This window comes from Suncus etruscus, chromosome 18, assembly GCF_024139225.1.
Source record: "Suncus etruscus isolate mSunEtr1 chromosome 18, mSunEtr1.pri.cur, whole genome shotgun sequence".
Classification (NCBI taxonomy): domain Eukaryota; kingdom Metazoa; phylum Chordata; class Mammalia; order Eulipotyphla; family Soricidae; genus Suncus; species Suncus etruscus.
Window position 1 is genome coordinate 18275494 of NC_064865.1, and position 25995 is coordinate 18301488.

General features: G+C 45.3%; 1 protein-coding gene across 2 annotated transcripts in view; it reads right to left on the reverse strand.

The window, feature by feature from the left end:
- The window catches only part of TULP4 (TUB like protein 4), a 186105-nt gene extending 160643 nt beyond the window's left edge, over positions 1-25462 (reverse strand). For both annotated transcript variants that reach the window (XM_049765315.1, XM_049765314.1), the window contains exon 1: positions 25387-25462. The gene's annotated coding sequence lies outside the window, so the exon portion shown is untranslated. The remainder of the gene's footprint in view (positions 1-25386) is intronic.
- Between the last annotated feature and the right edge of the window lie 533 nt (positions 25463-25995).

Genomic DNA, 25995 nt, shown 5'->3' on the forward strand with positions numbered 1-25995 from the left:
AATTCAACCCAACGTCCTGCATGTACACATGCAAAGAAATAACTATTATGACAGACAGACAAAATGTATGATATACAATTAAATATTATTCAGTCCCAGAAATAAAATTCTGGGAGCCAGAGAAATAGTACAGCAGGCAAGGTGCTTGCCTTGTAGGCCACCAACCCTTGTTCAATCCCTGGCAACATATAACGTCCCTCAAGCACTGCCAGGAGTGATTCCTAAGTGTAGAACCAAGAGTAAAACCTGGTCAAAGAAATGAAATTCTGGGGGCTGGAGAGATAGCATGGAGATAGGGTGTTTGCCTTGCATGGACAGTGGTTCAAATCCCAGCATCCCATATGGTCCCCCGAGCCTGCCAGGAGCGATTTCTGAGCGTAGAGCCAGGAGTAACCCCTGAGGGCTGCCAGGTATGACCCAAAAACCAAAAACCAAAAAAAAAAAAAAAAAAAAAAAAAAGTCACTCCTGGCTTGAGGGACGATATAGGACGCTGGGGGATCGAACCTCGGTCCGTCCTAGGCTAGTGCTGGCAAGGCAGACGCCTTACCGCTTCGTGCCACCACTCCGGTCCCATGGCCCCTAGTATTTTTTTTTCTTTTGGCTCAGAAATCGCTCCTGGCAGGCTCGGGAACCATATGGGACACCAGGATTCGAACCATCATCCTTCTGAATGCAAGGCAAATGCCCTACCTCCATGCTATCTGTCTGGCCCCGGCCCCTAGTATTCTTAACATCAGTGACCTGCTTATGGTAATTTCGGGGGGCTTGGAGGCCATACCCACCAATGTTCTAGGATAACCTAAAAGGTTGGAACATATGTTTTATACAAGGGAAACCCAGGTTCAGTGCCTACAAACTCAAGTTTCTAGAACATTGCATTTACTAGGGATTTAATGAGGGTCAGAGACATGCAAAGCAAGTGCTTTAACCCTTGGATCTGATCTCTCTGAAAAGCCCAAGTTCTTTTGTTTTCTGTAATGTGAAATTCCTGAAAGCAGCTGTTTATAGTCTTGTCTCTGACAATGAAAAATAATGTTCAAGAAAAGAACTCAAAAGAACACAGTTTAACAGCTATAGAAATGGGGGGCCGGGCGGTGGCGCTGGAGGTAAGGTGCCTGCCTTACCTGCACTAGCCTTGGAAGGACCGCGGTTCGATCCCCCGGCATCCCATATGGTCCCCCAAGCCAGGAGCGACCTCTGAGCGCATAGCCAGGAGTAACCCCTGAGCGTCACCGGGTGTGGCCCAAAAACAAAAACAAAACAAAACAGCTATAGAAATGGGGTTCAGAGGATCATAGTATGGTTGAAAGCACAAGTACTGCAAGCACACAGTTATAAGTTTAAAGCCCTGGTGTCCCCCATGTGCTAAATATAATCTTAGCAGCTCTGCTGTTGAGGTCTAACAGCTCTGCTATCTCCAATCCCCTGGTGCTGCAAACGATTTTCAGTCCACAGCCAGCCTGATATGTGTCAGCCCCACAAAAAGGGTGCAACTGGCCATGTTCAAACCAGGCCAGCTCCATAGACTCACTTTACTCAAACAAGATGTAAACCAAACCATAAAAGATCATGGGTATACCGGCCCATGAACAGAAAGCTGAACATCTCGGGAGGAGAGGGTGAGTCAACACCCCTCCCAGTCAAAATCATACCTGCTGCCTTCCATCACTCACAATCACCATTATTTCCAATGCCTCTGCCTCATCACTGACCCTCTACAATTAATTCCCTTCAGGGACACCAAACTGACCAAACTTCAGGCACACTGATTTGGGGGGGCTGATATCACCAGGGTTTTATGGATCAAGTACAGGCACTCTCCCCACATATCTTCTTTCAGAAGGCCTAGCAGCTGAGTACACACCCCTAAAAGTTGTAGTAACAGTAACAGTGCTTTGAATTTCTGGACAACTTAATTTGTTTAATGCTGTCATCCCTATAGGAATACACCAATTTAACAGAATGGACAGCTAACATTTAAGAGCTTACTAAACTTTATGCCACTGTATTATTCACTGGTGATAGTCATGTTCACAAATGTGCTTGCTACTGTACATTTTTTAACTTTCTTCTTTTCCATTTTATTCTTTATTTCCCACTAACTTTGCTCTCACTTATATGTAAATAAATGTATTATGATCAACTATGTCAACTGTCAACTATGTGATGCATTTTCTTTAAATCATTTTTTTAATGGAGTGCAACCCTCAGTGAGTACAACTGAGATGTGCAAGGGGAGGTGGATATTCTGTGGCAGGTGGGGCTTGAGAACAGTGAATTTATGAAGCCATATCATTAAATGTACTGTAAATAACAGTGCTTCAAAATAAAAATTTAAAAATACATGTGCAAGTACCACAGCCAGAAAGTGTCACCCCTGATGAGCACAGGAGTACTACATCAACCCTGGCAGGCATAACAACCCTTACATGCATAATTCAATGTAGAGTTTGATCTATGGTGAGCAGGTCTGCAAGCAACACAACTAAAAAGCACAAACCTCAGTAAGCAACTGATGTGTAACTTCCCGTGTTTACAATCCCAGACACCACAACATCAACAGTAACAATAAAGGAAAAGGGCAGGAGTGAAACAAAAACAGTAACAAAAGTTCAAATAACTTTTTGGGGACAGTAAGTGATTTTTGCCTTTTACAAATGCACTTAAGATATTTCCCTAATTTTTATATTCAAACTCCTAAAAATTACCTAACATTGACACACACACAAAAAAGAACAAAATTACAACCATAATCATAAATCTCCCCCATTTCTTTCTCCATTCCTAGAATACTACACAGGGAGGCAAAAAGAGAAGGTTTTATTCTTACAATTTGGGAGCTGGTCAGTGAATTAAAAATGATAGATCCAGACACAAAAAAAACTTATTTGGGGAGGGGGGAGGCTACACCAGTGATTGCTCCCTGGCTCTCCCACTCAGGGATCATTCCTGACAGGCTCAGAACCATAGGAGGTCCTAGCAGACTCAGAACGATAGGTGGCTTTAAGTGCTGAACCAGGATTGGCAGCATGGAGAGCAAAAGCCCTTCCTACCTACTTGAGCCAAAATATTCTAACTTCTCTTCTTAGTCATTATTTTCAAGCTCTCTTGACCCTACTATGGAAAAAACAAAGCTCTAAATAGGTAAGTACACAAAGTTATCATCAAGAAAAATGAATTTTTTTTGTTTTTGTTTTGGAAGTCATATCTGGTGGTGTTCAGGAGTTACTCCTGGCTCTGCACTCCTGGAACTGCTCCTTGAGACACTCAGGGAACCATATGGGATGCATTGGATAGAATCTGGGTCAGATGCATGCAAGGCAAGTACCCTACATGCTGTACTATTGCTCGGTATTTATGTACTATTTATTAAGTACTATCTATACTTCTTAAAAATTTCTTTTAGGGGCCGGGCGGTGGCGCTAGAGGTAAGGTGCCTGCCTTGCCTGCGCTAGCCTTGGATGGACCACGGTTCCATCCCCCGGTGTCCCATATGATCCCCCAAGCCAGGAGCGACTTCTGAGCACATAGCCAGGAGTAACCCCTGAGCGTCAAATGGGTGTGGCCCAAAAACCAAAAAAAAAAAAATTTTCTTTTAAGGCTCCAAAATAAAGTGCAATGGGAAATAATCTGAGCAGCTAACAGTTATGACAGCTCCACTGTGGCCCCCGAAACAGGCACAACTTTACAAAAACTCCCTTTGCCCAGCTGAAAACAGAGATGACTCTCCCCTGGATCACCTTCATCAATGTCACCATCAAAACCAATTTGATTCATAAAATACCTGGAACAATTACAAGCTTTATTAATTAAAAGATGCCTTGTCATGGGACTGGAGAGATAGCATGGAGGTAAGGTGTTTGCCTTTCATGCAGAAAGTCATTAGTTTGAATCCCGGTATCCCATATGGTCCCGAGCCTGCCAGGAGCAATTTCTGAGCATAAAGCCAGAAGTAACCCCTGAGCTGCCGGGTGTAACCCAAAAACCAAAACCAAAACCAAAACCAAAACCAAAACCAAAAAAAAAAAAAAGATGCCTTGTCATAATTTACATTATTAACTTGATTTCTATTTTCTCAAAAGGTACTCTGTGCAATTAGTTCATAAATGCTTTTTGTTTTATTATTAATTCTAACTTGAGGGGCACCAGGTATCACAGTTCTCTCTGGCTCTGTGATTTTTATGAGAAAGCTATATATATATATATATATATATATATATATAGTTCAAGGCATTCTCTTTAAGACATATATATATATATATATATATATATATATATATATAGTTCAAGGCATTCTCTTTAAGACATGGTATTTCAGGGGCATCCCCAATTGGAGTGGAAAGGGTTATAGAAAGAGACCCTGAGGAGAAAGGTCACACAGAACGAAAGGTTTCCCACAACCTCCATGCAGAACTCCTGGTTTTCATTCCACAGCAAGACTCTCTCAGCACTACTGTAGAATACCACTTGATTTTTAAATCCTTTAAAACAGCAGTTTTTCCAAGCCTCTGAAAGTAGGAAACCAAGTAAAGCAGCAGGCCTGGTCCTGCCTGCCAGAGGGTGTTTGCCACTTAGCATATATGAAGGTGCCGATGGTGTCCTTCACTTCAACTCAAGTAAAAAGTCAAATTCTACATAATCCACATGTTCTGAGGAGGAAGAGAAGGAAATTGTCACTTTTTATTATTATTACAATAATGTCTTGTATTTTTCTCAAATCCATAGATGAGTCAGACTATTCTATGTCTCTCTCCCTCTGACTTATTTCACGTAGCATAATATCCATCCATGAAATGTCCATCCATATATTGGAGAAAATTGTCATGTTTTAAGCTTAAAAATAGAAATAAATCGGGCCTGGAGAGATAGCACAGGGGTGTTTGCCTTGCAAGCAGCCGATCTAGGACCTAAGGTGGTTGGTTCGAATCCCAGTGTCCCATATGGTCCCCCGTGCCTGCCAGGAGTAACCCCTGAGCACCGCCGGGTGTGGCCCAAAAACAAAAAAAAAAAAAAAAAAAATTAAAAGGGCAATCTATCTTTATAAATAATGTGAAAATAAAGTAAATCATTTAAGAAAATGACTAACTCAGGGCTGGAGAGATAGCTTGGAGCTAGAGTGTTTGCCTTGCATGCAGAAGGATGGTGATTCAAATCCCAACATCCCATAGGGTCCCTCGAGCCTGCCAGGAGCGGTTTCTGAGTATAGAGCCAGGAGGAACCCCTGAGTGCCACCAGGTGTGATCCAAAAAACAAAAAAGAAAAAGAAAGAAAATGACCAATTAACATATTTATAAATTCTCAAAACCTTTTTGTCATTGTTTTTGTTGTGGGACCACATCAGGGAGGGGTGTGTGTGTGTGTTGATGTGGGATCACATCAGGGAGGGGTGTGTGTGTGTGTGTGTGTGTGTGTGTGTGTGTGTGTGTGCCACACCTGGTGGCACTCGGGTTACTCACTCTTCATTCAGAAATCTCTCCTGGCAAATTCAGGGACCATATGGGATGCTGGGGATTTAACCTGGGGGTCCATCCCAGGTTGACCATGTGCAAGGACCTACTGCTACTACCCTACTGCTGTACTATTGCTCTGGCTCTAAATCCCCAAATTCTTTTTTTTTTTTAATGTTTTTTAAACTTTATTGATTGATTGGCTGGGTTGGTTGGTTGGTTTTTGGGCCACACCCAGCGGTGCTCAGGGGCTACTCCTGGTTTCTGCGATCAGAAATTACCTCCAGCAGGCTGGGGGTCTATATGGGATGCCGGGAATCGAATCCGTCCCTTCCGGGTTGGCCGCATGCAAGGCCTACCTCTGTACTATCTCTCTGGTCCCTAAATCCCCAAATTCTTAAGTGTCACTAAGAGGTATTAAGGTATTAAGGTACTCCTTCACCTTATTATTCAAGGGAGATCTTTAAATCTCCTTAGATTATTGTACAGGTTCACAATTCATCTAGTTTATTTAGTCCCATATAATTAGATTCATAAAGCATCCTCAAAATCATACAGAAAATCAGTGTGTGTGTAACCAAGTCTCTAAAAGAACAGAGGCCAGAAAGATAGGGTGAGACCTTCATGCCAATTGATCTGGGTTCAATCCCTAGCAGTCCACCTGGTCCCATATGGTTCCCTGAGTTTACCAGGAGTAATCCCAAGAGCAGAGTCTGGAATAAGATCTGAACACATTTGGGTATAGCCCAAAAACGTGTACGTGTATATGTGTGTGTGTATGTATGTATGTATGTGTATGTGTGTAATAGTTACTTGTGTCAAAGAACAAATGTGTGTGTGTGTGTGTGTGTGTGTGTAATAGTTACTTGTGTCAAAGAACAAAGACCCCTGACAAAAAAAAAAAGACTAGAACAACCCACACTACATTCTAAGTGAATGTGTCACTGGAAGATTCAAATTTGCAAAGTTAAATTAGCAGAGTTATATGAAAATTTATAAAGATCTGAGTTATCTGTCCATTTAAAAATAATTATACTTGAAACCAGACAGATCAGGAGTAATGCCTGAGCACTGCTGGGTGTGGTCCAAAAATGTATGTACGTAGGTAGGTAGGTAGGTAGGTAGGTAGGTAGGTAGGTAGGTAGGTAGGTAGGTGGGTGGGTGGGTAGGTGGGTAGGTATATAGATAATTTTACTTGGGGCCAGTGGCTGGCTCAACAGTGTACATGCCTGTTGTGCACGGCCCCAAATTCCATTTCTAGAACTGCATGGTCACCCAAGTACTACTGTGGTGCTCCACTAGCTCCAACCAATACCATATCACAGGATCCAGTGAAGAGTCCTCAGGCCCCCATAGCCAGGCCAAGTATTACTGAGTAGGGTCCTAGAACCCCTAGCACCATAGTGTGGCCTGGCAGTCTCTCTTTTTTTTTTTTTTGTGGTTTTTGGGTCACACCCGCCAGTGCTCAGGGGTTATTTCTGGCTCCAGGCTCAGAAATTGCTCCTGGCAGGCACGGGGGACCATATGGGGTGCCGGGATTTGAACCGATGACCTCCTGCATGAAAGGCAAACGCCTTACCTCCATGCTATCTCTCCGGCCCCCTGGCAGTCTCTCTTACCCTTCAGTTCAATCAATCACAGGCTATCTGGGCTTCTAAGTACCGTTTGGGAGGCCAAAAATACAACATATTTGATACACAGGAAAAATATGTATAAAATACTGTGTTTAGAAGTTTACTCCTGGCTCTGCACTCAGTGGACCACAGGGAGTGCCAGAAATTAATCCAGTCAGTCAAGTGCATGTTTTTTGTTGTTTTTTGTTTTGTTTTGTTTTTCGGGCCACACCCGTTTGATGCTGAGGGGTTACTCCTGGGTAAGCGCTCAGAAATCGCCCCTGGCAGGGCCGGGCGGTGGCGCTGGAGGTAAGGTGCCTGCCTTGCCTGCGCTAGCCTAGGACGGACCGCGGTTCGATCCCCCGGCGTCCCATATGGTCCCCCAAGAAGCCAGGAGCAACTTCTGAGCGCATAGCGAGGAGTAACCCCTGAGCGTCACAGGGTGTGGCCCAAAAACCAAAAAAAAAAAAAAAAAAAAAGAAATCGCCCCTGGCTTGGGGGGACCATATGGGACACCGGGGGATCGGGGATCGAACCGCAGTCGCGATCTTTCCTTGGCTAGTGCTTGCAAGGCAGACACCTTACCTCTAGCACCACCTCACCGGCCCCAAGTCAAGTGCATGGCAAGTGTCCTACCCATTGTACCATCTGTTGGGCCCCAATATTCACTACTATTTTTGTTTATTTTGGGCATTTTTTGGAGGGGAGGCATACCCAGCAGTGCTCAGAGATTACTCCCAGTTCTGAACTCAGGAATCAATCCTAGCAAGCTCAGGGGACCATATGAGATGCTGGGAAATCAAACTTGGATCACCTATGTGCAAGGCAAATAACTTACCTGCTGTATTCTCTTTCAGCCCTGACTATTTTTAGTTTAGGAGAGGGGATTGGTTTTGAGTACACATCCAGTCATACCTAGGAGTTGTACCTGAAGGAACACCAAATGATAGCCAGAAACTCCTGGCTCTGTGCTCAAAATCACTCTTAGCAGTATTCAGGGTGGTGTCAGGCACAAACAGATCTTAGGCATGCAAAACAGGAACCTTAACCCTGCACTATCTTCCTGATCCTAAACTGGAATTTCATAAATCAGTAATATAGCAGCTCTCTTCGTAGTGAGTATTTTAGGTTTTTGTTTACTTTATATTTTTTCAGGCCACACACAGTGGTGCTCAGAACTTACTCCTGGGGCCAAAGAGATAGCACAGCGGTGTTTGCCTTGCAAGCAGCTGATCCAGGACCTAAAGGTGGTTGGTTCGAATCCCCGCGTCCCATATGGTCCCCTGTGCCTGCCAGGAGCTATTTCTGAGCAGATAGCAGGAGTAACCCCTGAGCACCGCCGGGTGTGGACCAAAAACCAAAAATCAAAAAAAAAAAAACTTACTCCTGGTTCTTGCTCAGTGATCACCCTGGAGGACCATATGTGGTACAGGGAATCAGACCTAGGTCAACTGCTTGCAAGGCATGTGCCCTACCTATTGTACTGTTCCTTCAGCCCCTTTACCAGTTTTAATTAATAGAAAGCATGACACAGTAAAAAGAGCTAAAAGCCTGAAGCTCCTTGGTGGCAAACACTAGGCACCAAGCATTGGTCCAGGTGACTAACATGTAAATAATGAGTTTCCTTTCTGTGGACATTCAGCAGAGAATTGGGCTAATGAGAATGGTCAGTGTGGTAAGTAAAACAGAAATGCTGCTTTGGTGGGATTGGGAACAAGGACAAATGAATCCAAGCAAGTCTCCTAAAATCAACAATAATGAAAACTCATTCCATGTCATCTTTTTCTCACTACTTCCTAATACTCAATCAGCATGGTCTTAGAGCTACTAATTCCTAAGTATTTCAACAAATTTCCTCAGAAGTGCTGCTGGTTTCCTATCAGATCCAAGCAGATGGCAGCCCAGAAGAGTTCTGTTCCCTTTATGCCAACTTGGCAGGAGGCTCACCTGCTGCCACCTGAAACATGGATCCTTACCCACCTATACACAGAAGGCTCCCAACCTCACTAAATTCCTGCCCAGATGCCCACTGATCAGCATCCCTAAATGCCTGGGGGGCAAGACTCATTACAACTCCACTAATTAATAAACACAGAAGGGACACAGCACATCCTAATATCACAGGAACACTGCAGCTTTCATTGCAGCTCCACTCTGAGGTGTGCGAGCAGGCTCCCCACCTGGTTCTACTGGGATGTAATCCAGCTCTGCTAATATATCCATATGTATAAGAATCAGAGCAGATTATATCAAACCTGCAGAAAAATCTTTGAAGATACTAAAGCTCCATGTTTCAGACACACTAATACATCCGGAAAGTTTTGCTTACATTTTGTTTTTATTACCTTAACCTAGATTTCATGAGTACAATTTTTAAGTTTGATGATCAAACTCTAAAAAGATAGAATAGTCATATATATCATGGCTGTAAAAAATAACACAAAATTTCTATTTGTATACACATATACAACAAGAAAGGAAAGAATGAAAGAATCTATAGTTTACTTTATCAGATTCCAAGAAATACTCTTGTGCTTTCTGGACATACCTACTGAACACTCGGCCTTACCCACACTCCTGGCCCGCTGAGAAAATCAGTCAGCTCTTGGGAACATTAGCCAAGGTATTCTTTAAAAGGAACAGCTTAAACTAACCATAGTTCACTGTCCTGCCATACCCCCTTTCTGAACCTTTAAGTGGCTTTTCTGCTCTTCTACTAAAGCCCAAAGTCCTTCATTGTGAGTAATAAGGCCAAGTCTGAAAGGGATCTTTCTGACCAAGCCCCTATGTATATATTTAGCAAAGTCATCTTGACCCAACTCTGACTAAATCATAATCATCTTTATAACTTGCACTCCTCCTTTACATATATGTCTGTATGTGTACTGTATATGTTATATGCGTGTATGAATGAATCTGACAACTACTACATCAGTCAGCATGTGCCTTTCTTTTGAATCCAAATACCAAGATAACTGAAACTCAAACTGCCTTAAATAAGAAAAGTTGGGACCAGAGTGACAGCACAGCAGAAGGGCAAACATGTGCACATGGCCAACACAGAATGGATCCAAGTCTGATCCTTGGCATCCCATATGGTCCCCCAAGCCTGCCAGGAGAGATTTCTAAGTGCAAAGCCAGAAGTAAACCCCTGAGCCCTGCTGGGTGTGGCCCAAAAACAAAAATGAAAATTTATTTCATAGAACAAACCTAAAGTCAGCAAGCATGCTGAACTCTGAAGTTTTCTCAGCTATGTCCTGTGTCTCCTGCTTTGCTTCATACTCCAGTATAGAAATGTCTAGAAAAGTTTTAGGCATCACATTCAAATGTGTTAGTTTTTAGAGAAAAGGACTTTTTTTTTTCCAGTAAGGGTTGCAGGTAAACCTGTTGCTTAGGGATTACTCCCAGCTCAGTACAGAGGACCACAATCAGAGACTCAACCTGGCCTTCACATGCTCCAACCCTCTGAGCCATCTCAGTAGCTAAGAACAACTTTCTTTGCCAATATTGTCATTTTACAGTTGAGAAGTTTTCCAGAATCTGCTACAGCCTTCCTCACAATGTCATTCATTACCAAAATAAGGTCTTGACCTACCCTCCAACAATTACCTACAAAAATAAGTCTGGAATAATTGGCTCAAACAAAACAGGATTTATCCTTGTGCTCGAGATAAATGACTTTCTCTATGGTTACGTGGAGGATATGTAAGCATAACCCCAACTCAATTAAGAGGAAAGAAGGAAGGAAAGCCATTAGCTAAGCACTCCATAGGCTTATCCTAAGACTGGGTATTCTGGGGCTGGAGAGATAGCATGGAGGTAAGGTGCTTGCCTTTCATGTAGAAGGTCATTGGTTCAAATCCCGGCATCCCATATGGTCCCTCAAGCCTGCCAGGAGCAATTTCTGAGCGTGAAGCCAGGAGTAACCCCTAAGAGCTGCCGGGTGCGACCAAAAAAAAAAAAAAAAAAAAAAAAAACCAAAACAAAACAAAAAAAAAAAAAGACTGGGATCTCTGTACTGGTAGTCAACACTAAGTGCATAGGAAAACCTCCAGTAAGCCTGGCAAGAGAAGCTCAGAGGTAAGGCTACAGGGATAAGAAGAAACTCAAGACCTTTAATCAGCAGGTTCACTGCTTCACAATGTTTTTTGATCAGCTGGAAAGATGGGGGGATTGGGCCACAACCAATTGTGCTATTTGTTGGACCTCTGAGCCATAAGATGGCCAAGATGAAACTAGGTCAACAGCAAGTTGAGTTCCTAAAGCACAGCCACACTGTTTCATATAGTTCTAGAACTATAGGTAAATCCTTTGGCCTTGGTTTTCTCTTGTAAGAAAACAGAAATAGGGGGCTGGCCAGGTGGCGCTAGAGGTAAGGTGTCTGCCTTGCAAGCGCTAGCCAAGGAAAGGACCACGGTTCGATCCCCCGGCGTCCCATATGGTCCCCCCAAGCCAGGGGCAATTTCTGAGATAGCCAGGAATAACCCCTGAGCATCAAACGGGTGTGGTCCGAAAAACCAAAAAAAAAAAAAAAAAAACAGAAATAGGAGCTGGAGAGATAGCTTGGAGGTAGGGCATTTGCGTTGCATGCAGAAGGAGTTTGGTTCGAATCCCGGCATCCCATATGACCCCCCGACCCCTCACCCCAGCCTGCCAGGAGCGATTTCTGAGCATAGAGCCAGGAGTAACCCCTGAGCGCTGCCGGGTGTGACCCAAAAACAAACAAAAAACAGAAATAACACCATTTATTGGAACTGGAATAATAGAAAAGCATGTAGAGTGTTTGTCTTGCATGAAGCTGACCTGGGTTCAATACTCAGTATCACTTATGTTCCCTTGAACTCCTACAAGAGTGATCCTAGAGTGGAAAGCCAGGAGTAAGCCCTGAACACCACCAGAAGTGAACCCAAAACAAAAAAATAATATCCTTTCAGTATCATTCAGTCAGTGCGATGAAAGGGGAAATTCCAATCAGAATTGAATGAAATGAAACTATTTTATTCAGAGCCTTGTATTATAGTCACTTAAACTTGCATTGTTTCACTTAAATCATTATTTACAAGAATCTATCAAAGAAATTGGAATTCAAGAGTTTGTGCTCAACATAATGTGCAAAGTTTACCTTGAAAACCAAGTAAAATGACATTTAGGAGAATACATTTGTAAACTATTAGGCATGTGTAACTAATAATTACTACTTAAAAAGGAAAAAGTCACAGCCACAGAGAAAAAATCCTTTAGAAGTAAAAAAGCTGAAAGCTATTCTGGCCAAACTAAATCAGATACAATCTATAAATGTACATCTAGCTGATTTACAAGTCACATTAGGGGGCAGGAGCAAGAGTACAGCAGTAGGGCCTTTACCTTGCACACAGCCAACCCCGGACAGACCCCAGTTCAATTCCCAGCAACCCATATGGTCCCCTGAGCCTACCAGGAGTAATTTCTGAGCACTGAGCCAGGAGTAACCCCCTGAGCACCACCAGGTGATTTCCCCCCCCAAAAAAAGTCACATTACTTGGAGGCTTTCCAATGAGCTACAGATTCTAATAGTTGGAATGGACTATACACAACAACGACAGAAATAAACAGGAAGGCATAAACAATCACATTCTATTTTCTTCATGGAAAGGTAGTCTCAGAGTGTTTGCAAGCCAGAAAAGGTTTAGAGGGGAGCTAGAGTGATAGCACAGCATGTGTTGCATTTGCTGTCCACTCAGGATCCACTTGGGTTCAATCATCAGTATCCCATATGGTCCCCCAAGTCTGCCAGGAGTGAATTTTTTTTTTTTTTGGTTTTTCGGGCCACACACGTTTGATGCTCAGGGGTTATTCTTGACTAAGCGCTCAGAAATTGCCCCTGGCTTGGGGGGGACCATATGGGATGCCGGGGGATCGAACCGCAGACCTTCCTTGGCTAGCGCTTGCAAGGCAGACACCTTGCCTCTAGCGCCACCTCGACGGCCCTGCCGGAGTGAATTCTAAGAAGCCAGAATTTTGAGAGGCAGAGCCAAGAGTAATCATTGAGTGCTGGTGGGTGTGGCCCAACCATCCCCCCACCCCAGCCCACAGTGCCCAAACAAGAAAAAGTTAAAAGGACTGGAGCAATAGTACAGCAGGTAGGGCATTTACCTTGCACGAAGTTGGCTTGATTTCAATCCCCAGCATCCCATATGGTTCCTCTGAGCCTAACTAGAAGTCTTTCCTGAGTGTAGAGCCAGAAGTAACCCCTAAGCACTGCAAAGTGTGCCTCTTCCTCCCCACCCCAAAAAAAGCCCAGTCAAACTCAGCCACTTGGTACCCACAACAATAGCAGTCAATCAAACTACAATTAGAAGCCAGCGGCCTGATAATGTATAACATGTTCAGAGACCCCTGCATGTCAAGCTAGCTTCCAAGTTCAGCAGCAAGCAATCAAATGGACAGAAATGGGGAGTCAAGAAAGTATTCATCTCCTCTACTCAGAAAAGGAACTTACCTATATTTCTATGACTACACAAATATTCAAAGAAAAAGCATCTTGTGAAGCAAATAGACATATCTATGGCCATTTTATATTAAAACCAAATTATATTTAATATTTGGCTATTTAAATTATTGAATTTAGGAAAAAGCCAGAAAATTAAAAGTGTATTTCAAGATGTCCCATAAAGGGGCTGGAGGGATAGCACAGCGGTAGGGCATTTGCCCTGCACACAGCCAACCTGGGACGGACCCGAGTTTGATTCCCAGCATCCCATACGGTCCCGAGCCTGCCAGGAGCAATTTCTAACCACAGAACTAGATAACCCCTGAGCGTCACTGGGTGTGGCCAAAAAATGTTTTAAAAAAAATAGATGTCCCATTTAGGGGCTGGAGAGAGGACAGCAGGGAAAGAAAGCATTTGCCTTGCATGCAGTTGGCCTGGGTTCGATCTCCTGCATCCCATATGAACCCCACCCCCAATCACCTCCAGGAGTGATCCGTGGAAACAGAGCCAGGAATAACCCTTGAGTACAGGGGGTTGGGGTAGGGTTTTGCCACCACACCCAGCTATGCTCAAGGATTACTCTGGCAGGCACAGGGGACAACACAGGAGGCTGGGGATCAGCCATGTGCAAAGCAAGAGCTGTACCCACTGTACTATCTCTCTGAACCCTATACAGAGCTAAAACTAAATTGAGAATATTTCCCATAAGTTAAAAGTTAAAGAGGCAGAAGAATACAGATCCCATGCAATGCTTAAGTTCCATACAGAAATCATTGTGGAGGTGAAGAAACAAAATATTTATCGAAGAATACTGTAACCATGAATCAGACCAGTGGTATCCTAGTTGATCAGCAATCTTCTTCCAACAAATCAGACAAGTTTCTGTTGCCATATTTATCAGGACTCCTGAGCTAGGAGATAGTTCACATCTCAAATATATGATGTGGTTAAGAGAGAGTACTAAAGGTCGGGTAGACATAAAAATGAAGAGAAACGGGGCCAGAGAGATAGCATGGAGGTAGGGCATCTGCCTTGCATGCAGGACGACTGTAGTTTGAATCCCGGCATCCTATATGGTCCCCAGAGCCTGCCAGGAGCGATTTCTAAGCATTGAGCCAGGTGTAATCCCTGAGCGCCACTGGGTGTGACCCAAAAAAACAAACAAAAATAAATGAAGAAGAAAGAAATGAAAGCAAATTTTAATTTCTAGAAGCTCATTTATGATCTAATTTGTGAATGATTCCTGACTCCCCAGCACAGTCCTCCTTTAGACAATTCACCTTGGGTCCACTTTGGTGCTCATTAACACCAAAGAAAGCTCAACTCAAATCAATTTTTCTAGTCCATTAACAACCTAGTAAAAGGTTTGGTAATAACTAAAATTAAAAGACTGAAGTAATTGGCTGAAATTGATCTCCAAAAATAACAGTTTGATGCTCCATGTGACAGTGCTCCTTGTCTCTCACAAAAGATTCTGGCTGGGGGCCGGAAAGATAGCATGGAGATAGGGGTTTGCCTTGCATGCAGAAGGATGGTGGTCCGAATCCTGGCATCCCATATGGTCCCCCGAGCCTACCAGGAAGGATTTCTGAGCGTAGAGTGGCCCCTGAATGCTGCTGAGTGTGACCCAGAAACCCGCCCCCCAAAAAAAAGATTCTGGCTGTTTTATAAACATATATAATTTACCCAAAGCCAAGCACAAATCTTGTTTCAATGTAACTTGTGAGGGAGGGGGGCTTCACAGGAGGCCTGTAAAAGGCCTAAAAAGTCAAAAAGAGAATAAAGAAGGTAGGGTATTTGCCTTGTACTCGGCCAACCGAGGTTCTATCCCCGAAACCCCCATATGACCCCTAACCCCATCAGGGTTGATCCTTGAGCACTAAGCTACAAGTAAGCTCTGAGCACAATTGAGTATAAAAAAAGAGGGCAAGACGGAAACTGCGGACACTGGTGGCAGGAAATGTACAAGGTGAGAGTATTGTACAATGTATGAATGAAAATCAATCATGAACTTCATACCCGTGTATCTCACAGTGATTCAAGAACTTATTTATAAAAACAGTAACAACAGGGGGCTGGAGAGATAGCATGGAGGTAAGGCGTTTGCCTTTCATGCAGGTCATCGGTTTGAATTCCGGCATCCCATATGGTCCCCCGTGCCTGGCAGGAGCAATTTCTGAGCATGGAGCCAGGAATAACCCCTGAGCACTGCCGGGTGTGACCCAAAAACCACACACACACACACACACACACACACACACACACACACACACACACACACACACACACAAATGTCATTCCTGGGTTAAAGAGATAGTACAATGGGTATGGTGGTTTGCCTTTGTACATAGCCAACCATTGGTTCATTCCAACAGCCATATGGTCCCCTGTATCCGCTGGGTATGCTCTCCCAACCCCCACTCCTGCCCAGAAAATGCCATTCCTCTGACCAGTAAGGACCAGTGAGCTAAGAAAGCAAAAATGATGCAATATTCCACAGCTCTCCAAATTGAAGTGGACACTCAGGATATTTGTTTCTCTGTTTGGGTCATGCCCAGAGGTACTCAGGACTTACTCCTAACACTGGGCATAGAGGTCATTCCTGACAGGGCACAGGAGAACCACATATGGTATTGAGGATCAAATCAGGATCATGACTGAAGCACTCACTGCAGGAAGGTCAAGTGCTTATCTCCTGCACTGGGGGCGGGGGGTGCTCCTCAAAAGGTTTCTGAATCACGTGGTCAACCTTGAGACTTCTCTATTTACAATAAACGTACTTCCTAAATGCACTGAGTGTCTATCTCAAAGCACCTTACTCATATCGCTTCTCCATTTACTTCAAAAAAGAAAAGCATTTTAACTTAGGAAGGACCTATAGTAGGTCCTTAAACTACGGCCCATGGGCCACATATTGTATTTGTTTCCATTTTGTTTCTTCACTTTCAAAATAAGATATATGCAGTGTGAATAGGAATTTGTTCATAGTTTTTGTTTTTACTATAGTCTGGCCCTCCAAAGATCTGAGAGTCGTGAACTGGCCCCCTGTTTAAAAAGTTTGAGGACTACTGCTGTAGAATTTTGCTATTCAAATGTCAGGAAATTCAGAAAAGTTAATTTTCTACATATGAAAGACTGGCTTTCTTACTTCACAAGAAAAGATGACAAGTTCAAAATTAGAAAAAAAATTCAGATTACTCTGTAAGTGCTTAGAAAATGCTGCCTTGAGTTTGGGCCACATTCACCCATCTTGCAGTCCCGATAATAGAACCTCCTTTAAAGTTCTCTTTAACCTTTCTTTCAAATAAGATTCAGTCCTAGTATGACTTTTTATTCTTTTCTAAATGTGACGAATGTTAATACAAGAACTCCACATTTAACAATTTTAAACAGTAATGCTAACTACATTTTTACATACAGAATGAATATTTGTATAGTCTAACCCTGAAATTGAATTTGTCCATCTTTTTTTGTAGCTAAAGCTTAAGAAACTAGTTATATGTAAAGGTTTCTCACATATCGTCAAAGATCAACCTTTCTGGAATATTAAAACAGTTCCAATAACTCTCCTGATAATCACTGAGAACCTAATACTGCTACCTTATTATAATCATAAAAATATTATATGCTTCCCCAAACAAGTATTATTATATACTCTTAATAGCCAAAGACAAAGGAATGGGATAATAGGGAAAAAATATCATGGGACTAAAGGGATTTCTAACAAGACTATTTATTCTCTTACCAGAAACTTCTAATTAATACATATACAAGTCAGAAGTCTCTACCTTAGAAGTTTAAACTAATGGTCCTTTTATCATCTGCTCAAAAAAAGTGGTAAAAATGAACATTTAGTAGAATGAAAACAAACAAACAAATAAATAAATAGATAGATAGATAGAACACCTGAACTGGGGAACTTTCAGACAAAATAACCTTAAGAACAACATTTTATAGGCTGGAGAGACAGTAAAGCAGGTAAGGTGCTTGTTTGTTTTGCACACAGTAGACAGTTGTTTGATCCCAGGCACCCCACAGAGTTCCCCTCATTCACACACCCCCAGAGTTTAAAAAGGGGAATGGTAGGAAAACCAGAGAAAGTACAGGGTGACTATCATGTATGCAACTAAGCCTGGTTTGGTCCAGGGTAGTGCATATAGCTTCCTGAACACAGCCAAACATGCCCCCTGAGCACTGCAAAATGTGATGAGAATTGGCAAGGTCAGAGAGAAAACTCCACAGGTTAAGCATGTGTTGGAGAGCAAGGTTCAAGCTCCAGTGCCACATGATCCCCCATTTTGGTCCCCCAGGAGCAACCCTGGAGTTTGGCCCAGAGTAGCTGAAAACAAAGTCCAGCAATGGTTTTTGAAATCACCCTTAGAACCTAAAATTCTAACTGTAAGAAATTGGAACAACTGAGACCTAGAAGTGAAGGCTGAGACACCAGACCTAAAGAATCTTCATGAACAGACTGAAGTGGGCTAGAGAGCTACTAGAACAAGGAGAGCACTTGCCTTACATAAGGTTCATTGAACATGGGTTCAATCCTCAACATTCTACTGTAGTTCCCCAAGTCCACCAGGAGTAAGCGCTAAACTCAGAGACAGGAATAATCCCTGAGCATACTGGGTATGGACCCAAAACAGAAGAAAATGGATTGTGGTACTTCAATATCCTACTGGCTCCACTGTGCCAGTTCAAATTGAAAGATGTCCAAGGATTAAAACCATGAAAAGAAGGAACAGCAAATATACTAACAACATAACATTTCACTAACTGAGCCTTTGCAAATCCTTTCACATTCATTATTCTAAGTTTCTGAGTTTTAAAAAGTAAAATTAGCTTAAATTGTAGTTACGCTATCCTTCTTAAAACTCTTTCAGATACATTTTGATTGTGCTTTTTTTTTTTTTTTTTTTTTTTTTTTTTTGTTTTTGGGTCACACCCGGCAGTGCTCAGGGGTTATTCCTGGCTCCAGGCTCAGAAATTGCTCCTGGCAGGCACGGGGGACCATATGGGGCGCCGGGATTCGAACCGATGACCTCCTGCATGAAAGGCAAATGCCTTACCTCCATGCTATCTCTCCGGCCCCGATTGTGCTTTTTTACTAAGATAGCAGCACAGAAAAAGATGTCCAAATAACTTTCTGCACACCTATAGATAGAATAATTGTCTACACTCTACAGCCTATTGTTCGATTACTACTGGATGTTTCCATAAACATTTTTCAATTCTGTTCTTTTTCTCAAGGGTTTGTATCCTTGACATCACACAGTACAAAAATTTCTATTCCTAATTTCTGACATAAGAAAAGTATTGGGGCTGGAGAGATAGCATGAAGGTAGGGCATTTGCCTTGCATGCAGCACAGTGGTTTGAATCCCAGCATCCCATATGGTCCCCCAGGCCTGCCGGGAGCGATTTCTGAGCACAGAGCCAGGAGTAACCCGAATGTAGGGCATCTGCCTTGCATGCAGCACGGTGGTTTGAATCCCGGCATCCCATATGGTCCCTCAGGCCTGCCAGGAGCGATTTCTGAGCACAGAGCCAGGGATAACCCCTGAGCGCTGCTGAGTGTGACCCAAAAACCAAAAAAAGGAAAAGAAAAATAATATACTTTGGGGGCTCAGAGATAGTAGTAGAGGGTAGAATGCTTCCTCTTGCATATGACTAACCCAGTCTGATGCCTGGCCCCAATACAGTAACCCCAAGAAACCCCAGGAGGAACTAGAAATAGAAAGTTAAGCAGATAAGATGCTTGCTTTGCACAGCAGGTCCAAGCTGAGTAATGCACAAGAGTGCGGAGCCACTGTACTGAGTATGGAACAACCTCCCAAAAACAAAGAACCTTCAGAAGTGAGCTCTGAGCACAGAGCCAGGAATAAACAACCAGGAGCAGCTCCCCAATACCAAAAGTGAGTATAAATATCTTCCAATTCATCTCCTTTAAGTGCATGCCCTTGCCTTCCCTCCCCTCCCCTTTTTCTCCCTCCCTCTTCTTCCCCCTCCCTCCCCACCCTCAAAGTAAACACTAATCTGATGGTCTTGAGCCACGCAGGAAAGGTGCTTGCCTTCTAAGAAGTTCTGAATTTGATCCCTACATCCTATATGGTCCCCCAAGCCCTACCAGGAGTAATTTCTGAGTGCCCTATCTGTTGTATTATCACTCTGGGCCTGTCCCTTCTATAATTTCTTTAGGATAAATTTGGTGATTGTTTTGGTTTGGTTTGGTTTTGGGTCACACCCAGTGGCACTCAGGGGTTACTCCTGGCTCTGCATTCAGAAATCTCTCCTGGCAGGTTCAGGGGATCATATGGGATGCCAAAAATAGAGAACCATGGTCCGTCCTGTGTTGTCAGCGTGCAAGGCTAACACCCTACCACTGAGCTATTGCTCCACCCTCTTAGGATAAATGTGTAAATATACCTGCTAGTGAAAGGCTCAGTACATTATATATATATATATATATATATATATATATATATATATATATATATATATATATATATATATATATATTGGTCTTTGGGTCACACCCGGCAACACTCAGGGGTTACTCCTGGCTCTATGCTCAGAAATCACTCCTGGCAGGCTCGGGGGACCATATGGGATGCCGGGATTCAAACCACCGTCCTTCTACATGCAAGGCAAACTCCCTACCTCCATGCTATCTCTCCAGCCCCTATACATTTTATATTTTGATACAAAATAGGAGCTATTGAGCCAGAGACATAACACAAAAGTAGGGCGGTTGCCCTGCAGGAGGCAGGCCAGGGAAGGACTTGGGTTCAATTCCCAGGCATCCTATATCGTCCCCTGAGCCTGCCAGGAGAGATTTCTGAGTGCAAAAATGAGCACTGCCAGGTGTCGCCCAAAAAAACAAACAAACAAAGCAGCTATTCAAAAGGAGTACGGTGGGCAAGGGATCTAGCTCAGCAATAGAGCACTTGCATACCAAGACTTTAGTACTACCAGGTTTGGCACCCAAAAACAAAGTCTATTCTGAATCCAAATCTGGGATAGGAAGGGTAACTGTAATAGAATATAGAAGCCCAGAATATCTCTTCATACCAGAGAACTGTTCCAGATCACAGTCATAGGACTTAGAGTGAAATTGAAAATGCCAATCTGCACAAAGAGAAGGCGAGGTGGACATCAAAAGGACAGTAATTGAAAGAATCTAAAACATAAACTATGTGTTGGGAATACTTAAAAGAAAAAAACGTGATCTGTCATGTGGAGAAAAGTAACACATGAGTGTGTCTAGTGCTAAATAAAATGAAATAAAAATAAAATAAGGGGCCGGAGAGATAGCATGGAGGTAGGGTGTTTACCTTGCATGCAAAAGGACAGTGGTTCAAATTCCAGCATTCCATATGGTCCTCTGAGCCTACCAGGAGCGGCTTCTGAGTGTAGAGCCAGGAGTAACCCCTGAGCACTGCCAAGTGTGACGCAAAAACCAAAATAAAATAAAATAAAATAATCATGTATTTTTCTCACCCTCACCCCATACCTCAGATAGTGTCGGGGTGAGGGTGAGATAGTATCACCCCAATACTATCTGAGCCTCAGGCTGAGCATCACTTGCAGCTGTCAGGAAGCTGCACTAAGGGTCACAATCTATATGGAAGGGAAACAAGATGGCAGCAGGAGACAGCAAGGACACATCCCCTTAACCATGACTGCAATGTCCTTGCTTACCCTAGTCCTAGGTCAACCATGGACCAAAAAATACTGACTATGATATTTTGAAAGGGAAATCACACTCACAGTAACTTTTATTCTAGTATATAATAATAATGAATATTACTGTTAATCTTTCATTATGCCTAATTTATAAATTCAACCATCACAGGTATTTATGTACAGGGAAAAAAAATACTAGCAGCATGTAGGGATGGATTGATAGCTAGTACAGGGGCTTAGAAGCTTGCCTTGCATGTGGCCCATTCCAGTTGACTGCCAACATCCCACTACTGTGTGGTCCCCCAAGCACTTCAGAGTAACCCAGCAAACACTGCTAGGTGTGGCCCAAATCACCAACACCATCACCAACCCGCCCCCAAAACACCATACATACGTTCTGTACTATCTTAAGTGTGGGGGGGTTGGAGGGGGGCATTTGCTTGCTTTTGCTTTAGTAGAAGCCATACCCTGCACTACTGGAAGGGGCAGGAGATGGGGCCATTCCCAAAAAAGAAATCAGAGCCTGCCAGCTGAACAGTCAGGACTACTGTGCTCAGGATCAAATCTGAGGGCCTGTGATACATGCCAGGCATGAGCCACCTTCCCAGCCCCCTAGTACAGTAGTCGGCAACCTGCGGCTGGCGAGCCACATGTGGCTCTTTCCACTTTTAATTTAGCTCTTCTGTGTGCCGGGCGGCTGCTCCAGGAGTCAGGACTCTGCTCCTAGCCTCTGTCAGCACGCCCTGTGTGGCTCTCAAAATAAATTTCCATCGTGGTTTTGGCGAGATTTGGCTCAGTTGAAAAAAAAGGTTGCCGACCACTGCCCTCCTACAATTATGACTACCATGCTCTAAAAAAGGATAAAAAAGCTACTTTGAGGGGCCGGAGAGATAGCATGGAGGTAAGGCATTTGCCTTTCATGAAGAAGGTCATTGGTTCAAATTCTGGCATCCCATATGGTCCCTCGAGCCTGCCAGGAGCTATTTCTGAGGATGGAGCCAGGAGTAACCCGGGTGTGCCAGCACCCCCCCCAAAAAAGCTACTATGAGATAAATAAAACCTTTTTTTTTTTTTATGGAATCTATAATTTACAGTGAGAATTCCCACTCATGAAGTTACCATGGTTGTGAACATTACTTTAAAATTTCAGGGCTGGGGCCAGAGCAACGGCGCAAGCAGTAAGGCGTCTGTCTGCCTGTGCTAGGTTAGGACAAACCGCGGTTCAATCCCCCTGAGTCCCCAAGCCAGGGGGCAATTTCTGAGCACATAGCCAGGAGTAACCCCTGAGGTCACCGGGTATGGCCCAAAAACCAAAATAATGATAATAATAAAATGTCAGAGCTGGACCAATAATAGCCCAAAGTAAATCTTGCACATGGCTGACCCGGTTCAATCCCCTGCATCCCATATGGTCCCCTGAGCCTGCCAGGATTGATTCCCAAGTACAGAGCCAGGAGTGATCCTTGGGCAGGGTTGTGTGTGACCCAGAAACAATTTTTTTTAAAAAGGGACAAGTATTTTGGGGCTGGAGAGATAGCACAGCAGTAGGGCATTTGCCTTGCACGCAGCCAATCCAGGACCAAGAGTGGTTCGAATCCCAGCATCCCATATGGTCAGTCCCCTGTGCCTGCCAGGAGCAATTTCTGAGTACAGAGCCAGGAGTAACCCCTGAGTGCTGCCGGGTGTGGCCCAAAAAGGGGGGGGGGAGGGGGGGACAAAGATTTTAAATTCAACTTATACATGACAAATTGAACTTAATAAATTAATAAAATCCTAAAACATGAAGTGTAAGTGTGATTAGCAAGATGGGGTCAAGAGCATAGAGAATAAAAAAATTGTTTAATGGATACCCAGTTTCACTTTAGGGAGAAAAGCTCTGGAAATGTGGGTGTGAATGTACTTAACATCACTTAAATGGGGTTCTCTAACCCAAAGTACAGTGGGTAGGGCTTGTCTTGTACATGGCTGACCCAGGTTTAATCCCTGGCATCCTATATGTTTTCCTGAGCACTACCAGGAAGTAGTTCCTAATATCAGATCTAGGAATAAACCTTAAACAAGATCAATTTTATATCATGGTTATGTTATCACCAAAAAATTAGTATACTTGTATGGTAACAATGATTAGCATTATCCTAACCAAATCAAAAATAAACTCCGTACATATTCCCTGTAGTCTAAAGGACAAACGCTATTAAGCTTTTGGAAATATGGAAAATAATTCACTGAATCCTAAGAAAGAACCAGTGCAATAACTGGAATCACTGTGGTCAAATTTTTGATAAATTTCATGACCAGGCACACAGGAATGCCATTGAATCTATTTTCAATCTTTTCTCCATGCACAGAAGAAAATCAGGGAGACTGCACTTGATATGGTAAATTCAGTGACAGATAGAACTGTGCCCATCTTGGCTGCACATATGGTAAGCATTCAAGAAATACTGCTGAATTTGGAGAGCCAATTGATCCATGGTAAAAGTCCCATCCCAGAACAGGGGAGAGGGTATGGGTTAGGCACTTGTCTAACAATCCCCTGCACCAAATATGGTCCCCAGAACCTGGCCAGGAGTGATTCCCCTAGCACTGCCTGGTGTGACCGACAAATAGAAAGTATAGCAAAAAGTTCTGTCCAAAAGGAAAACCCAGTCCTCACACTAGTTAGTAAAAGGGTTAAAATCTGGCCCGAAGGAAAGCTGCTTTTTCTTACTCATTCTTATAACCTAGGTTTTTCAGCATCACTGATGGCTAGGTCAGTGTGACAACAAACTTCCCTATGCATCCTTTAAGGACCTAAACTAATTTTCTATTCAGAATTCTGATTGGGAGTGGGGGACTGTGAATAAGCAGACTACCACCCATAGCTTAATGAGAACTACAAATGGAATAGGATGCACTGTCGTTTGTAAAGGAAGAAGTCATTGTTTAGGAATGGACAGTAATGGGGCTAGACGCATGCAGCTGGCCGCCGTGTGATACCCAGCATCCTACATGGTGCCCAATGCCTAGCAGGAGTGATCTCTGAGTGCAGAGCCAGGAGTCCGTAACCTCTGAACGGAGTCGGGTGTGGCTTGAACACCAAAGCAGTAACCACCACCACAACAATGTACAGTAGCAAATACAAGATGTCATTAAGCAGCAGCAGCCACCCTGGCGTTCTACTCAATAATGCCCCTACGGAAAAGCGTCGCTGCATTCACCATATTTTTTCCCCTAAATCTGCAATCAGTGCCTCGGAGTGTCAAAGCCCAGGGGTCAGCTGCCAGCGAGGCACGCTGCACCCCCAGTCTCTAAGCTCCCCCGCTACGTCCAAAGTAGGCGCTAAAGGAAACGTCACACCCTCTAGGAACCTCGGGACAAAGTCGGGAAAACGGAGCAACCTCGGCTCACGCCTGGGAGGGTCGTCCCGCGCCCGGGCGCCAGGTGCAGCGCCCGACTTTGGGGAGACGGGGACACAGACAGACAGACAGACAGACAGACAGACAGACAGACAGACAGACAGACAGACAGACAGACAGACGAGAGGGCGGGTGGGGCGCGCCGAGGGCCTGTCACCGAGCCCGGCCGTGACGGAGCCCAGGCGCGCGCAGACCCCCAGCTCAGCTCCTCCCACGGTCTCGAACCCCGAGCCGGGCAGAGCGGCCTCTCTCCCGGCGCCTTCCCTCCCCTCCCCTCCCCTGCGCTCTCCAAGCCCGACACCGACCCTGCCGAGAAGCGCCGTGGCGGGGCCTCTCCGCCGCCGCCGCCGCCCGGGCCCGAGAGACGCCCCGAGAGAGGCCCCGGAGCAGCCCGACTCGGGGCGCCCTGCGGCGGGCGCAGCTGCCGCGACAGGTGACCGGCCGGGGCCGCTCGGTCCGCGTCGCTCTCGGTCGTCCTCGGTCGCCGTCTCCGTCGCGTCTCCGCGGGCCGGGCGGCCGAAGATGGCTCCGAGCCAGACGCCGCCCGCTCCCGCCCCGCGCGCGCTCACACGCTCCCTCCGCGCGCGCCCCGTCGGCGCCGCCGCCAGACAAAGGGCCCGAGCCCGAGCCCCAGCCGCCCGCCGCACGCACGGCCTCTTCGCGCCGCCGCGCTCGCCCCGCTCCGGCCCACGCTGCCCGCCCGCGCCCCGCCCCTCCCCTCGCCTCGCCTCGCCCCGCCCCGCCCCGCCCCGCCCCGCCCCGCCGCGCCTCACCTCAGCGCCGCTGCCTGTGCCGGCGGCTCCTCCGCGCCTCTCGCTTCCGCCTCGGCCCGCCGCCGCCGCCGCCGCCCCCCACCCCGGCCGCGGCCCCGCGAGGCTCCGCCCCCACGTGAGCGCGCCGCGTGACCCGCAGGCCCCGCCCACCCCGCCGAGGCGCGCGCTGCGTGGCCCGCGCCTTAACTAACACCGCCGGGAGGGGGGCTCCCGTCAGTCGGACTTCAGTCTGCCGCTCGCGCCCCGGGCGCCACGCTGTGGCACCGTCCCCGCACAGCTCCGGCCGCCGCCGCCGCCGCCGCCGCTCACGTGAGCGCGCCGCGTGATCCGCAGGCCACGCCCACCAGGGCGCCCGCTTATTAACGACCGTGGGCCCCTGCTCGCTGACTGCCCCGCGCGACTGAGCCCCTCGCGCCACAGTACACCGTCACCACAGAGCGCTCGCCGCTGCTCACGTGACCGCGCCGCATGACCCACGGGCCCCGCCCACCCGCCGGGGCCCGTCCGCCTCCGTGAGGCGCACGACGGACGCGTCAAGTCGCCTCGCCGGCCCGTTAAGGACCGCGGGCCCCCGTCCGCCCGCGCCACGCTGGCCCAGTTACCACAGAG